The following is a 16,204-nucleotide window of genomic DNA, read 5'->3' as shown; positions in this document are numbered from 1 at the left end:
CAGTAATGCAGAAAGAAACAAAAAGCAGTAGCAAGATGATGAGACGGTGAGCAAATAAAGATCATTACAGTGCATATTTAACAATAATAATATATTTTTGATTTTAAAGTATAAATTATTAAAATATAACAAAATTTGTGTACTTACGCTGTAGGAAGGTAAAACCAACTAATAGTGTGATTTCTATGGCAACTATCAAAAAAAGTAAAAGACACAATGTCCAAGCTTAGAGAAAGAAAAGTTGGATTAATAAAAAATAACTAACCAAGATAAAGACACAGAGTAGAGAAATGGAATTAGTAGAATGATACGTTTAATCTCAATATATCACAAGTTATATTAAATGTAAATTGATTAAGTTATTTGATTAAAATAAAAAGACTATTGGACCACTCAAAAAAATCCTCAAAATCAATTTCTGTGATGTGTACAAGAGACATCTAAATTGTCAGAACAGAATATTTAAAACCAAAGAATAGAAGAAAGATGTACCGTGCAAACACTAACTACAAGAAAACTATCATGCTATGTTAATATCAGAAAAAGTACACTTTATAGGAGTATTAACAGATTGAGAAGGACAATCCATAATAATAAAAGTGCCAGTTAAGTGGGATCATATAATAGTCTCAAGTTGTCAGAATCACAATGAGAAGTAGAAAAATCCAGAATCATAGCGAGTGAATTTATTAAATCTCTCAGTCACTGATAACGGAAGTAGGCAACCAAAAGTACCATAAGAATATAAAAGTCTGACTTAACATTATTGAAAGCTTTGTCAAAATTTTGACAAAAATTGTCCATATAGTGCATCGCAAAGCAAGCGTCAACGGGATTTTAAAAAAATTGAAATCATGGAATATAATCTCTGAATATAATGTTATTAAACTGGGAGTGAAGAAGAACAACAAAAATTGAGACCACCATGTGTTTGAAACCAAGAAATAGAATTCTAACTAATCCATGGGTAAAAACGAAATGGCAATTAGAAAAAATATACTGAGTAATAATTAAAATTCTACATATAACAGATGTTGTATTGCATGTTTTAGTACAACAAATTGCTTCAGTTTCAGCCGTTGGGGACTCTTCCAGGTCGGCTTTTGTGTCCCTGTGACATTTCCCAGTCCCATCCTTTCGCTTATTAAGCATTTCCTTATTTTCTGGCACTACAGGAGGCTCCAAGGCTCAGCTGTGTTTTTCCTGTCCCCGTTCTAGAAACATCAATTTCACCAAGGTGCTCTGCACCTAACTTTATGTGAGACATAATTTTTATTGAGTAAAATGAACAAAGCTTTATTGTACAGCTCACTGAATGTTTCACCTAGACCTACATTTGTAACTTCCTCCTAGTTCAAGATACAGACAGACTTCATCCCTCTGGAAATGACTCTCAGACCCTTTCTCAAGCACAAACTCCCGCTATCCTAACATCTGTCACCCTGTTTCATTTTGCTGGTGCTTGAGTTTCATCTAAATGGAACCACAGGGGCACCTGGGTGGCTCAGACGGTCGAGCGTCCGACTTCGGCTCAGGTCATGATCTCACAGTTTGTGAGTTCGAGCCCCATATCGGGCTCTCTGCTCTCAGCGTGGAGCCTGCTTCAGATCCTCTGTCCCTCTCTCTCTCTCTCTCTGTACCTCCCCTGCTCTCTCTCTCAAAAATAAATATTAAAATAAATAAATAAATGGAATCATCTAGTTTGTACACTTTTGTTTCTAGCTTCTTCCATTTAACATAATTTACTTAACATTATCAATAGTTTTATTGCCAGGTTATCTTCTCTCATGTGTGTATAGCATAATTTGTTATCCTTTCTCTTCTTGACAGACAGTTAGGCTCCTTCCTTTGTTTTGTGTTGGTTTTTTGCCATGATGAATAAATATGACTAGGGTGTCTGTTGGTAGACATTGACCCTCGCTTAATATAATGTTTTGGAGATGCAGCCGCCTTGTTAAATGTATCAGCTAGTTTATTCCTCATTAACGATTACTGACTCGCATTACGTTCTGCGCATGTACCAGAATTTGTTTATTCACTCACCCATAAATGAACTGTGTCAATTTTGAGCGATTATAATTAAAATGTTATAAACATTCACGCACGGCCATTTGTGTGGATATGTTTTAGTTTCCCCTCAGTGAAAATCTAGGCGGGGGGAGTCCTGGGTCATACGGTAAGAAGATGCCCAAGGGTCTTCCAAAGCGGCTGATTTCTTTTTTCCTTCTCACCAACAAGGCTGGCATTCCAATTGTCCCACATTCGTGCCAGTACTTAGCGTCATCATTTTCTTAACCACTGTAAGCCACGTGAAGCAGTATCTCATTGTGGATTTAATTTGTATTTTCTTAATGACTAATGACTTTGAACAGGTTTTCTTGTGCTTATCGTTATTTCTGATTTCATAAAAGCATTTGCTTAAATCACTTACTCATTTTTGTACTGGATTGTTTTCTTACTGTGAACCTTTTTTTTTTTTTATTGTGAGCATTCATTATAAATTTTGAATACTGGTTATGTAGCAGATTTGTGTTATAAGTATCTTATCCTGGAATGTTACCTATCTTTCATGTCAGTAACAGTGTCTTTGTAAAAGCGAATGCTTCTAATTTTGAAGTACAACGCATCAATATTTTCTTGTTTGTTTCCTGATTTTTTGCTTCCCAAGAATGCTTTGCCCGACATAAAGTCACAAAGATTATCTCCTACTTCTACAGATTACTGGTGAGGAATATGGAAGGCTTTAAGAGTAATTTTGGATTTCCCTATTTCTCCATTCAGGACTATTAGTTTTTGCTTCATGTGTTTTGAAGCTCTATTAGGATCCTAGAGAGGATAAAAGGAAAAAAACCAATGATATATACCACATGTTGTGGCTTTTCAGGTTGACTATTATATATAATATATATAATATATTATATATTACACAATTATATATTTAATATATATTATATATACACATATACACATATATACACATTATATACACACACACACACATATATACACATATACGTGTGTATATACATACACATATACATAGCACATAGTGTTGTCGAAAGGGTAATGTATCCTGAGGATAATGTGAGTTTTATGTTTGCGACATTACCAGATTCTGTCCTGTGCATCTCCTTCCTTGGCTGCTTTCAAGGTATCTTTTCCTGTCATCCATTGCATCTGTAGGACAACGGCTTTTAGTGAGCTTGGTGGGTCTTTTACGAATTGCCAATACAGTGGGGACATCCCTAAGCGTGTAGCTGGCATCAGAAATGAAGTCAGTCATTTGTGGGCTATTTCCTCTAACTTGGTAGCCAGACCCAAACTTCCCACAGTTGGATCGGAAATTCTGTCCCAAAGTAGTAGTTTGTAGTCTCTGTCCTCAACCTCGCAGCTCAACCGATTCCAGGGGCAGGGTCTTATATAATTCTCATTATCTACCTAAAGAAAGGTCAGGATTGTTTCCTGGCTTCTATGAGGAATACACCACATTTGGCAGTAAATACAAGTGATTTATGTACTTAGAAAACTTTCAGCTGCATAGTACCATTACATAACTACTGAGATACTCTGTTTTCTTTTATGTTCTTGTTACATTATTTTTATAGGTATATCCCATCAAATACAGGGCATTTTAAAGAATATTATTAAGTTCTTTTCCCAAAAAGCTGTGCCCACTTAAATTACCACCAGCAATGTACTTACAGTAAGCCTGCTGATTGCACCACATTCTGTCATGTTAGATTATTTCATATTCATAACGTGATGGAAGTAAAGTAGGAAATTCATTTTTGATTTGGCTATCATATTAAGCACTGTTTCATGTTTATTGACTGTATGCCTTCCATAGGACATCTGTTTATGTGCCTTACCTGTTTTTCCTTTGGATAAACAGTTTATTTTCTGATTGACTTTAAAGCTCTTTAAATTCAACGTATTGCCATTCGTCTGTCAACATTATTGTAACGAGTTTCCAAGTTATTCACTTCATTTCAGTTCCTTTACCTTGGTAAAATATAGAACTATATATAAAAAAAGATTTATATATTTAAATATATTTTATGTTCTCATCGAGGATTTCTTTGGCACAGAAATTACACTTTTATGAAGGTTTTCTAAATAAAACAATTAGAAAATAAATCCGTTACGTGCAAAGATGATGATCACAATGATGCTCTTTTAAATGAATGCCACCTAAATGCCCCCATCTAGGGTAATGTTTAAATGAAGTATTCTCAAAAGTCTCAAATCAAATGTTAAGTATCTTTTTAAAAAAAACGGGGGTACCCGGTGGCTCAGTCGGTTGAGCGTCCAACTCTGGATATCAGCTCAGGTCCTGACCTTGTGGTCATGAGATAGAGATCTACATCAGGGTTAATAGCATACAGCTAATAGGATATTAATAGTATAATGTTGGGTGGAAAAGAAAAGCATGATTTAAAACTGTGTAAGTCTAGACCTGAAATGGAAACTATGTAAGTATATTTATATAAAAACAATTATAAATAAAAGTCCAGAAGAAAATACATCAACATTTCACTAGGTCGTAAGATATGGGTAGTTTTTTGGTATGCGGGTTTTTTTTCATTTTTTTCTCCATAAAAATGCATATTACTTTAATTTTTTTAATTTTTTGAGAGACAGAGAGAGAGGGCAAGCAGGGGCGGGGTAGAGAGAGAAGGAGACACAGAATTCCAAGCACAGAGCTCCACGCGGGGCTCGAACTCACAAACCGTGAGATGGTGACCTGAGCCGCAGTTGGATAGTTAACGAACTGAGCCACCCAGGCGCCCCTTGAAGTATCACATTTTGTTGTTTTCAGCTTCTAAATTGTGGTAATTTGTTCGGGTTGCACAAATACAAACATTCCCTAAATGTCAGGTTGAGGATTCAAATTAAAAAAAAAAAAAAAAAAAAAAAAAGAAGAAAGAAATGCCCTGGTCCAAGGCCTCAAGAGGAGGATGTGTGCATAAATAACCATATATGCTCTGCTAAACTGTATGTGTTACGTTTTATGAAAACACACAGGAAAAGTAAGCCCGCCTAGGAGATTTAGTAAAGGCATCAGAAGAGGTTGATAACTGCACATCACCGTCACTGCCAAACCCCAAGTGTTAGGTGTCCTATTTAAAGCATGCTCGGGGGGGGGGGGGGGGGGGGGGGGCACCTGGGTGGTTCAGTGGGTGAAGCCTCTGACCTCTGCTTGGGTCGCGACCTCATGAGTCAAGATCTCATGGTTTGCGGGTTTGAGCCCCGCGTTGGGCTCTGTGCTGACAGCTCAGAGCTGGGAGCCTGCTTCGGATTCTGCGTCCCCCTCTCTCTCTGCCCCTCAACGGATCCTGCTCTGTGTCTCAAAAGTAAATAAACGTTAAAAAAATTTTTTTTAAAGCACACTCAATGTTTGGTGATAATGTAATCTAAGTTCAAGGCCACCAAAAGTGGACTCCATCGAAGCTACAAACACTAGAACCTTCTCCGAGCCTCAAATTCAAAAGGTGCTTCCAATTTGATAGTCCTTGATTTTAAGCTTATTCTGCAATAACACCAAATAGACAGGGCTTCATTTGGGCAGACGAAGGAACTGTCTCTACACCATGTTAGGAAAAGCTCATAATTTTTTTTTAATGTTTACTTATTTTTGAGACAGAGAAGACAGAGCATGAGCATGGGAGGGGCAGAGAGAGAGGGAGACAGAAACCAAAGCAGGATCCAGGCCCTCAGCTGTCAGCACAGAGCCCGACGCGGGGCTGGAACTCACGAACCGCGAGATCATGGCCTGAGCCGAAGTCGGACGCTCAACCGACTGAGCCAACCAGGCGCCCCAGGAAGAGCTCTTATAAACAGATGACATTTATTTATTATGATTTTTGTTGGAAATTAGTATATTACCATTTATATTATTACTGAAAAACTGATGAGACACCGCAGAGAATTGCCACAAAGCTCTTCCCCCGACCCCACCCCACCCCCGGCCCAGCTTCCTCTTTTATTCACCTCTTATATTAGTGTAATGCATTACATTCATTAATATTCATACAATAGTAACTAAAGTCCACACTTGAAGGTTTGCCCTTTGTGTCTTTCTTTTCATGGCTTTGACAGATGCATAATGACACAGATCCGTATTCTTATTATCATACAAAGTTATTTTCACTGACCTAAACATTCTCTCTTCTCCACCTAACCACCCACCCCCAGCTCCCCCTGAACTTCAGGCCACTGTCTCCAGTTTTGTCTATTTCATACGCACCGGAATCCTACAGCGTGCAGCCTTTCCAGCTTGGCTCCCTTCACTTAGCAACATACTTGCAATCTTAGTTCGTGCCTTTTCGCGTGACTTGATAGCTCGTTTCTTTTAACAATCAAATAATACCGCATTTTATGGATATACTACAGTTCATTCGTCCATTCCCGTACTGAAGGACATCTTGGTTGCTCCCAAGTTTTGTCAGTTACGAATAAATCTCATTTAAGTATGCACGTGCAGAGGTTCGTGTGGACCTACGTCTTCACATCACTCGTACGCACACCAAGGAGCATGTGCAGGATTATGTGGGAAAAGCAGGCTTCATTTTGTAAGAAACTACCATGCAGCCTTCCAAAGTGGTTGTATTGTTTTGTATCATAACCGGCAATGAATGAAGATTTTTGTTGTTCTACATCCTTACATCATTCAGTGTGGTCAGTATTTTGGATTTTATTCATTTTAATAGGAAACAACAGTATCTTATTATTTGTAATTGGGAAACCCCCTTATGACATATGACACGGATCATCTGTTCTTATGTTTATTTACCATTTGTATTATCTTCTTTGATGCGTATCTGTTCAGCTCTTTTGCCCAATTCTAAGATTGAGTTCCTTAGTTTCTTATTGCTGAATTTTGAAGGCTTTTTGTCTATTTTGTTACCAGTCTTTTATCAGAGAAGAGTTTTGCAAAGATTTTCTCTCAGTCTGTGGTTTGTCTTTCCGTTTACTTAAGAGTGTCTTTCGCAGAGCCCAAGTTTTTAATTTCAGTGAAGTAGAACTTAACAATTTTTCTTTCATGCCTTATTCTTTTGGTGTTGTATCCAAAAACTCATCGTCAAGTCAGAGTCAGACATAGGTTCTCTCCTGTGTTGTCCTTTAGGAGTTCTATAGCTTTGCATTTTACATTTAGGTATGGGATCCATTATGAGTTGATTTGGCGGAAAGATGTAAGGTGTGTGTCGTGTTTCATTTTCATTTTCTTTTCTTTCCTTTTTTTGAATGTGAATGTTGTTCCAGTTTCACTTGCTGAAACAATGACCCTTTTCTCCATTGAATTACTATTGCCTCTTTGTCAAAGATCAGTTGAGTATATTTATCTGGGTCTGTTTCTGGGCTCTCCATTCTGTTCCACTGAACTAGGTTTCTATTCTTTTTTTTAATGCCATACTGTCTTAATTTATAGTAGGTCCTAAAGTCAGATAGTGTCAGTCGTCCAAATATTCTTCTCCATATATATGTGTGTGTATACGTGTGTATATGTGTATGTGTGTATATACACACATATGTATATACATACATGTGTATATGTGTGTGTGTATATATACACACACATATACACATGTATGTATATACATATAAATATATGTACATACACACACATATATGTATATACATATAAATATATGTACATACACACACATATATATGTATATATATACATATAAATATATGTACATATATGTATTCTCCATATATATATATACACATATATATGGAGAATACATATATGTACATATATATGTATATATATGTATATATATATATATGTGCCATACTGTCTTAATTTATACTAAGCCCTAAAGTCAGATAGTGTCAGTCTTCCAAATATTCTTCTCCATATATATATATATATGTGTGTGTGTGTGTGTGTGTGTATGTGTGTGTACATATATATATGTATATACACACATATATATGTATATACATATAAATATATGTACATATATGTATTCTTCTCCATATATATACACACACACACACATATATGGAGAATACATATATGTATATATATGTGTATATGTATATATGTGTGTGTGTATATATATATATATATATATATGGGAGAGAGAGAGAGAGAGAGAGAGAGAGAGGGAATCTCAAGCAGGCTCCATGCTGGGCATGGAGCCCAATCAATGCAGGGTTCGATCCCCTGACCCTGGGATCATGACCTGAGCTGAAATCAAGAGTGGAACACTCAACCGACTGGACCACCCAGGCGCCCCTTCTCCTTTAATACTGTGTCGGATATTCTGGGGTCTTTGCCTCTCTACAGCAACTTTAGAATCGCTTTGTTGGTATTTACCAAAAAAGTTTCTGGGAGTTTTCTCTGGACTGCACTGAATCTACAGATTATGCTGGGAAGAACTGACATCTTAACTATATTGAGTCTTCTAGCATTCATGAACATGAAATACCTCTCCATTATTTCATCTGAGGTTCACACTTTTCCTCATATAGGTCTTGTAAATATTTTATTACATTTGGACCTAAGCATTTGACTTTTTGGTGTTAATGTAAATAGTACTGAATTTCATATTTCATATTCCAATTATTCATTGTTGATGTAGAGAAAACAATTGGCTTTTTAATAAAACTTATTTATCTTTTTAAGGTTTTTATCTGTTTAAGTCATCTCTGCACCCAACTTAAGGTTCAAACTCACGACCCCAGGATCAAGAGCTGTATGCTCTCCCAACTGAGCCAGCCAGGTGCCCCAATAAAATTTATTTTTAATTTGCCTATAGGACACTCAAAGGGCTAAATGAGAAGTGGCCATTTCTATTCGTATCTCAAAAGAACGCCAGTGGAGGATGTGACCAGACGTGATTTCTGGCCGTCTTGGCCAGTGGCTGTCGTCTGGGCAGTATACAGTTAATCAGTGCATTAACACTTCAGATTCAAGACTCGATCATAAATTTTTGGCAGCCATTATCAGACCCCATCAGGAAAACTATCTGCCTCATCTAACAAAACGCATTTCTTTCTAAGGAGACATCTTCTCATAGAGGAGTTTTTTCCGGGATAAGACGAAGCCTGTGGTCTCGGGATCCCTTCCTCTGTCACTGTACAAGCCCCCATGTCTAAATCTGTAGTCTTCCACAAACCCTGGGATGAAAGTCGATAACCTGACAGCACTTGAAGAATGCAGTCTCATCATTGGCATATGTAGCCAAAGTGAGATTTTTTTCTCTAGCCCATGGGTGTCTGCATTAAGAAGTACGTTCATTCTTCTTACCAGTGTCCTTCCACTAGAGAGAGCGAAACAGACTCCGTCAATAACAGGCTGAGGCTTCTTACTAAGTGGCAACCATTAACCATTTGGCACACAGATGCCAGGGAGTGCGATCTGTAAAGTTAGTGAACAAATCCTTTCAGCACTTGACAATGGATGCCCTCTTCGTGTATCGTATGCACGTTGTGAAGTGTAGTTTTAGGAGGAAATTAAAAAAAAAAAAAAACAAAAACCTGCACTGTAAAATACAGTAAAAAAAAAAAATTGATAGGTTATAAGCATACCTTTTTACTTATGCTTCCTGTCCACAGCATAATTCCCAGAACAAATGATAAAATCTAGATATTAAAAAAAGGAGGCGATGAGGTTGTTTCCCGAGGCTTTATCATGAGCCTGAGTGTCTTCTGTTACTCTCATTCATACTAATTCTCATTGATGGAATTTCTTTGCATTTCAGAGTATCAGAGAAACCTCCCCAATTATCAGCCAAGAGTTTCTAGGGAGTGGGTTAAGGCTCTAAGATTTATTTTATTTGTATTTATTTGATTGCCTTAAGGGTGGGAATGTGAATATTGAGGTTCTGGTCTAATTTTATTTTTAGCCTATACCAAATCTCCTCGGTCGTTTCTGTTTATACCAGTACATTCAATACTGAATATGTTAAGTATTCTAGTATAATTCTAGTATAATACTAGAATTATGTTAAGAACTTGGAGATACAAAGGTGAATAAAATAATTTCCCTGACCTCACAGAGTACATAAGCCTAAGAAACATTCATATATAAATACAGCTACTCAGATCACCAATACAATTCGTCCCTTCTCCCTCTCACCAATATAATTTTAGGAGCAGAAAGAATTTCAAAAAGGCCCTAATGTTCTCTGCAAACATTCACTTATAAGAAATAATATGCTTTTACTCTGTTATCAGTGCACATTCAACTCAAGATCAAAATGGAATGTGCTAATTGACAAATTCACAATTTTTTAAAAAATGCATTCTTCAATCCAGGACATGTGTTCTGTTAGATTTGTTTTAAAAGTCATTGAATTTGACCCAAAAACCTTTCGTACTGATTATGTGTAGGTTGCCATTATGGTAACTTGAGTCGTGTCACTCTTTTTTTTTTTTTTTTTTTAACCAGGCAAGAACTCTAAATTTCCTTTCATAATTCTATACACAGCATTTAACTGTTTACCCAGCGGTAATTTCCCTTAGTCAAAAAAATGAAACTTGTCATATATATGCTTTGACCTGACCTGTGGCTCAAATGTACATTTTTATTATCTAATAAATACATTCACAACATGGACCGAAAAGGAATTGCCCACATCCCTCAGTTTTGCTTAATACTGATTTAGCCGCATCCAGAGTTTAACCCAAACATCTCATGCCTGACTACACTTAAGGCAAAGTTCCGTAGATCTCATGCAATCAAATATCCATATCCATCCAGTCAACTCTAATCAGGATGGAATCATGCTATTAAGATGTGCTTGCCAAAGACCCATCTTTGTAACAAGGGAACAGACAGAAGGAATGTGCGAAATATACAACTAGAAAGTCATCAAAGTCATTTCCCAATGTGGAAGGTGAGCAAATCTTCCATTTTTCCCAGGAGATTCCAGTCTTAAGCAAATTTTTTCTCATGCAATTAACCAGCAGTGTCCTCTTTTACTCTTAAAGACAACGTGTTGGCTTGCACAAAGAATTATTTGATATGCTTAGACTTTACTTTTTAAACTCACGCATCATTTTGGCTATGATTATGGTTTCTGGCCATAAACTGAGATTGCTTCTAAGATTTTAGTTTATCAAGTGCATAAGGAACACTTATAAATATGGACAAGCAGGTTAAACTTTAGATGATTGGCAAAAGCAGGAACGCACGTCATCCCAAAATATCTACATGTGAGTTGAAATATACGATTTATTCAGTTCTTTACAACATTTAGAACTTATGGTCAGCTAGATAAAGCACTGTAATCTAACACAGTACTTGTCACAGATTTTTTTGGTTTTGTGTGTTTTTTTTTTTTTTTTTTTTTTTTAGATCTCAGGGGGGCCCCTGGGTGGCTTAGTCAGTTAAGCGATCAACTTCAGCTCAGGTCATGATCTCACAGTTCGTGAGTTCGAGCCCCACATCGGGCTCTGTGCTGACAGCTTAGAGCCTGGAGCCTGCTTTGAATTCTGTGTCTCCCTCTCTCTCTCTCTGTTCCTCCCCCGCTCATACTCTCTCTCTCTCCTTCAAAAATAAAGAAAATAAAAATAAAAACATTAGATTTCAGGGGGCTGTGTTGACTTTCTAAGATATATTTTCAAGATTTTTTCTTTTTTTTTCTTTTCTTTTTTTTATCGCGGCTGTGGCTAATTTTAAAACCGCTTTCCTCTGAATGCAGAGACTGACCATGATATTCAGAGAAATGGAGACTGGAGGTGAAGCTTTCCAGGGAAGGATCAGTCCGTTTTAGGAATAAATAGAATTTTATCCTGTTTGTTACTGTTGTTTAAGTCTAGCACACCCTGATAAAACAGTGGATAAAACAACGGAAGTATTAGTTATGCATATGAACTAATCAGTTTGGGTATTCACATGTTAGACACCAGGAAAAGGAGGAAAGAATCTGGACCTGATGTCTTCTAAGCAGGTACTTGCTAGGAAATTGTTTTGCCAACTTTGAAAGAGGTGTTGGCAGCTTTTTAATGGGTGCTAAGTATAGAAGTCTGAGTTCTGAATGTTATTATTGGTAAAGACTTGGACCACGAAGATTATGAAACTCACAGACAAAAATGTGTCTCCCTGACCACAGAAGTGTATACATTCCACTCTGGTTTCCTTTCCCTCCCACCCTCTATCTCCAGGGAGAAGCAGCTATGCAAATCGGAACCAAAATATAAACAAAGATAATGAAGATGCTCAGAAGAAAAGAAGTTTATGAACTCCATACTCAGTGGAAGCAGGCTACAAAAGAGTGTAGCTGTCCTTCTAGAAAACAAAAATTAATTTGCTTTGGCCAAATTAAAATTAATTAAAATTATGCAATGTTGCCCTTGTGTTAATTTTAACAGTGAGGTTGTTGTGATTTAAGGCTACAATTAGTTCTAGTGTTTGAAAGAGAAGCTCTGTAATCGAGACAGGACATTTTAATAATCCCGGTTATAAACATTTAATACATCATCTTTAGGGACTCACAAACACATTGTAATTAACTTTTACAACTGAAATAAATCAGATTGCATTAGCATATTGCAAAGGAAAAAATCATTTGCATGATTGAAAACAGCTTCAGAAAATTATGTATAACAGGCTTCATGCAAACACCAGCACAACTTTTACCAGGTTTCTTGAATGGGGATTATTTTTAACAAGTACAGTTTAGGGGTCCTCAGCTAATTATAGCTCTTGCCATACAAGGAAATAGCCAGGTTCTCAAGAAGTAGCGAAAGTCATTCTGTGGTCAGTAGGACCACGTCCAGGCTTACTGTAAACTCACTGGGCAACATTCACATGAAAATATAGTGTGCAGTTCCTCTGTAGCTACTTCTACGCTCTGGGCAAGTATTTTGGTCGGGAGAAAATGATTTCTATTTATGTGTTATCCACGTTTCTAGCGCTAAAACCATTAGTGGGAGGTGTTCCTCTGTTCAGCACCTGGCCGGCATCATAGAATGTCAACCCCTTCTTGACGGAGATTTCATTGAGAATATGGCGGTCTGCATGTTCACTGCGGGATGAATAAAATGAATTAAGGTCTTACTAAACATGAGCTATCATTCTTGCCAAAAAGTTTTCAGGTCAAGTGGACCAGTTGTTTTTTTGTTTGTTTGTTTTTTAATTTAAGTTTATTTATTTATTTTGAGAGAGGGAGAGAGCGTGAGAGAGGGAGAGAGCATGAGAGAGGGCATGAGTAGGGTAGGGGGAGAGAGAGAGGGAGAAAGAATTCCAAGCAGGCTGGAGGCTGTCAGTGCAGAGCACAATGTGGGGCTCAAACTCAGGAACTGTGAGGTCATGACCGAAGCCAAGATCAAGAGTTGGCCACTTAACTGACTGAGCCACCCAGGCAGCCAAGAGGACCGGTTTGATACACTATTGATCCTTTGGTTCTGGTCACTCATTTTGCCTATGAGTGATCACTGGTGGCGGGGTAGGTGTTAAAAGCACAGAATCTGTAGTCATATTTCCTGAGTTTAAAACCTCATTCCAACACTTACTCTGTGACATTGGGTTCTATGCCTCATGTTCTCTTTCTGTAAAATGAAGATAATAAAGTGGGTATTGAAAGTGTTCTTTGAGGATTAAATGACATAATGGATGCCATTTATCTTAGAATGATGTCTGAAACATAGTAAGCACTCAATAAATATTCATGACTATCACTGTAATTTTTAATTTTGTGGACTATCCTTAGGTCAATGCATAAAAGAAGAAAAGAATCAGTTCATTGCTGTCTGGAAGCTAGAGACTCTCCAGAACTGAATTTACCCAGGGCTTTTCACAAATACACAATGTGGCCCCCACCCTTCCATTCATTTACTGGATTAATATTGTGCCTCTACTATGTGCAAAACATTAGATTTACAAGAGAGGACATGTGTGAGACTTTGGCACTGAGGCCAGGGTAGGAAAAGCAAAACCTGGAGTCAATCAAAGGGTCAGAAGCCTTATCAAGTTATGAAATCAGAGTGAGAGGGATAGCCAAGTTCAGATTCCAGGCGTGAGGCAAAGCAGCTACAGCCCCCACCTTCCACCCCTCGGCCCACCCCTCACACACCCAAAAAGAGAAGAGAAAACAACCAGTCCACTCCCAAGTAGAACAGAAAAAACAAGTCGTTTATGGATCACTCTTTGGTCCAAGGTAAAGAATAGGACAAGGCATGTTGGTGAGGACATGAGTTGCATTTAGGCTCTGATCCCAGGACAATCCTAAAAATAGTCTTTTCTCCCGGCTAGATCATGTGAATGATCAACACTGAAATGAGGATAACACGATTTCGGAAGGAGTTGAACCTTGGGTGGAGACTGTGTAAAGGTAGGTTAGAGCTGGTCTCTGTAAAACCAAATCAGACAGAGAGAGTTTAATTTCTGTTAGGTAGAATCTCACAAAAGACAGGGTAGTGGCTTCCCTTCAAGTTCAGTATTTCTTTTCGGATTTCTATTCCATCTGGATTCTAGAAATAGCCAATGAATGAACTGGAAATACAATTTACTCTTAAAAGTTCGTCCCCATATGGGTCTTTGTGTTGAAGGAAAAGGAAGGGTTCCATATTCTGCCCCACTTGGGGGGGTAGTGCTGGACTCTTCAAATGGGAAACTTCTCATTTCTCCTGAGGCTACAGTTTATTGACTTAAAAGAGCAGGAGTTTAATTAACAGAAGAAATGAAGCCTATTGCATAATTAATTAGACATTTACCTGAAATCAATAATCTAATTGCCACACCTACATAGGGGATAATTTTCATTCTATTGAAAGCGATTTATTTATATCTATGTGTTAACAAGGTGATTGGTGGTTTGTTTAAGAGACTAACCCCATCTGCAAAGTGATAATTTATTGAACAATCAATTAATCTTTTTAGTATCGCAAATGTAAACAAGCAATGAAGAGCCACACCGTGTCTGCCTTTGAAAGGTCAGATTTGGGAGACTTCATCTTGCATTCTCCCTCTCAGTCACCATTAAGATATGAGCGATGAGTAAGGTTTTACTTTAACTATCCCTTTGGACTTGTTACCTTCACGGGGAGTCAATAACATGCAAAATATTTGTAAGTACATAAATCACCAATTTAAACCTGTATCCTGTCAGGGTGCCTGGGTGGCTCAGTCGGTCGAGTGTCCGACTTCGGCTCAGGTCATGATCTCACAGTTCATGAGTTCAAGCCCCGCATCGGGCTCTGTGCTGATGGCTCAGAGCCTGGAGCCTGCTGCGGATTCTGTGTCCTCCCCCTCTCTCTCCGCCCACCCCTGTTTGTGCTCTGTCTCTCTGTCTTTCAAAAATGAATAAACATAAAAAAAAAATTAAACCTGTATCCTGTCTTTAAAATAGGTTCCTAATCTAAATTGTGTTTCCCTTTTTAGAGAAACACATCACTCTGTCCCAATACACCCAGCTCTATATATACCCTCTGGGCTTTTAATCCAACATGTGAAGAATTGTTTCATATCCAGGAGAATGAATTATAACCTTTATCTAGGAATATGGGTCCATGTCAAAAAGCTGTAAAGCTGAGGTTGAATTCCTATCCCGCAGTCTACATGCTTGTCCAAAGTCTATTTTGCTCTTTTCCCTCTGTACAACTGAGTCTGAAGTTTCCCAAGTCTTAAGGCACTTCCTGTTTTATGACTGTTCTCAAAGCATTTCATTTCTTAAAATATTGTCATAGCTCAGTTTGAATTCTCTTGCATCAATCTTCAATCTTGACTTTCAGAAATCATAACATTTATACCAAGATACTCCCAACTCACTAGAAACAGAACCATAATAATTATGATATCAGCCTGTGTAGGTGGGAGGAACAATTCAACGTGTCCACAAAAATTTCTAAGACTTGATCTCTGAAGGCCCTTACAAACGTCATTAGACGGACGAGTATGTGCTGGAGGGCGACCAGGGAGGTGGTCTTGGAGAAACACGGTCTATACCAGGCTGATTACGTGAAAAGAAGTTTCTAGGGCTCAGGCCAGGGTTTTAAGTTGGGATTCTAGCACAGTGATTCATCATCTAGGGCTCCAGGGCAAGGGGCCCATGAGAATGGATGGACAAAATTGGATGGATTTTCACCAATTTCTAACTGCAATGCAGCATTCCCTTTCACTATGAATGTGGATTAAGAATACGTATGAATTAGTATTAAGAATACGTACGATTTTGCACCAAGGGATGGATACAATTCTATTACACTAAATATGCCACAGATCCATCACAGTGTCATGTTTGTTCCA

This window comes from Panthera pardus, unplaced genomic scaffold (genome assembly GCF_024362965.1).
Source record: "Panthera pardus isolate Hobbes unplaced genomic scaffold, ASM2436296v1 HiC_scaffold_24, whole genome shotgun sequence".
NCBI lineage: Eukaryota > Metazoa > Chordata > Mammalia > Carnivora > Felidae > Panthera > Panthera pardus.
The sequence above is the reverse complement of the archived record's forward strand: the minus strand, read 5'-3'. Positions refer to the sequence as shown.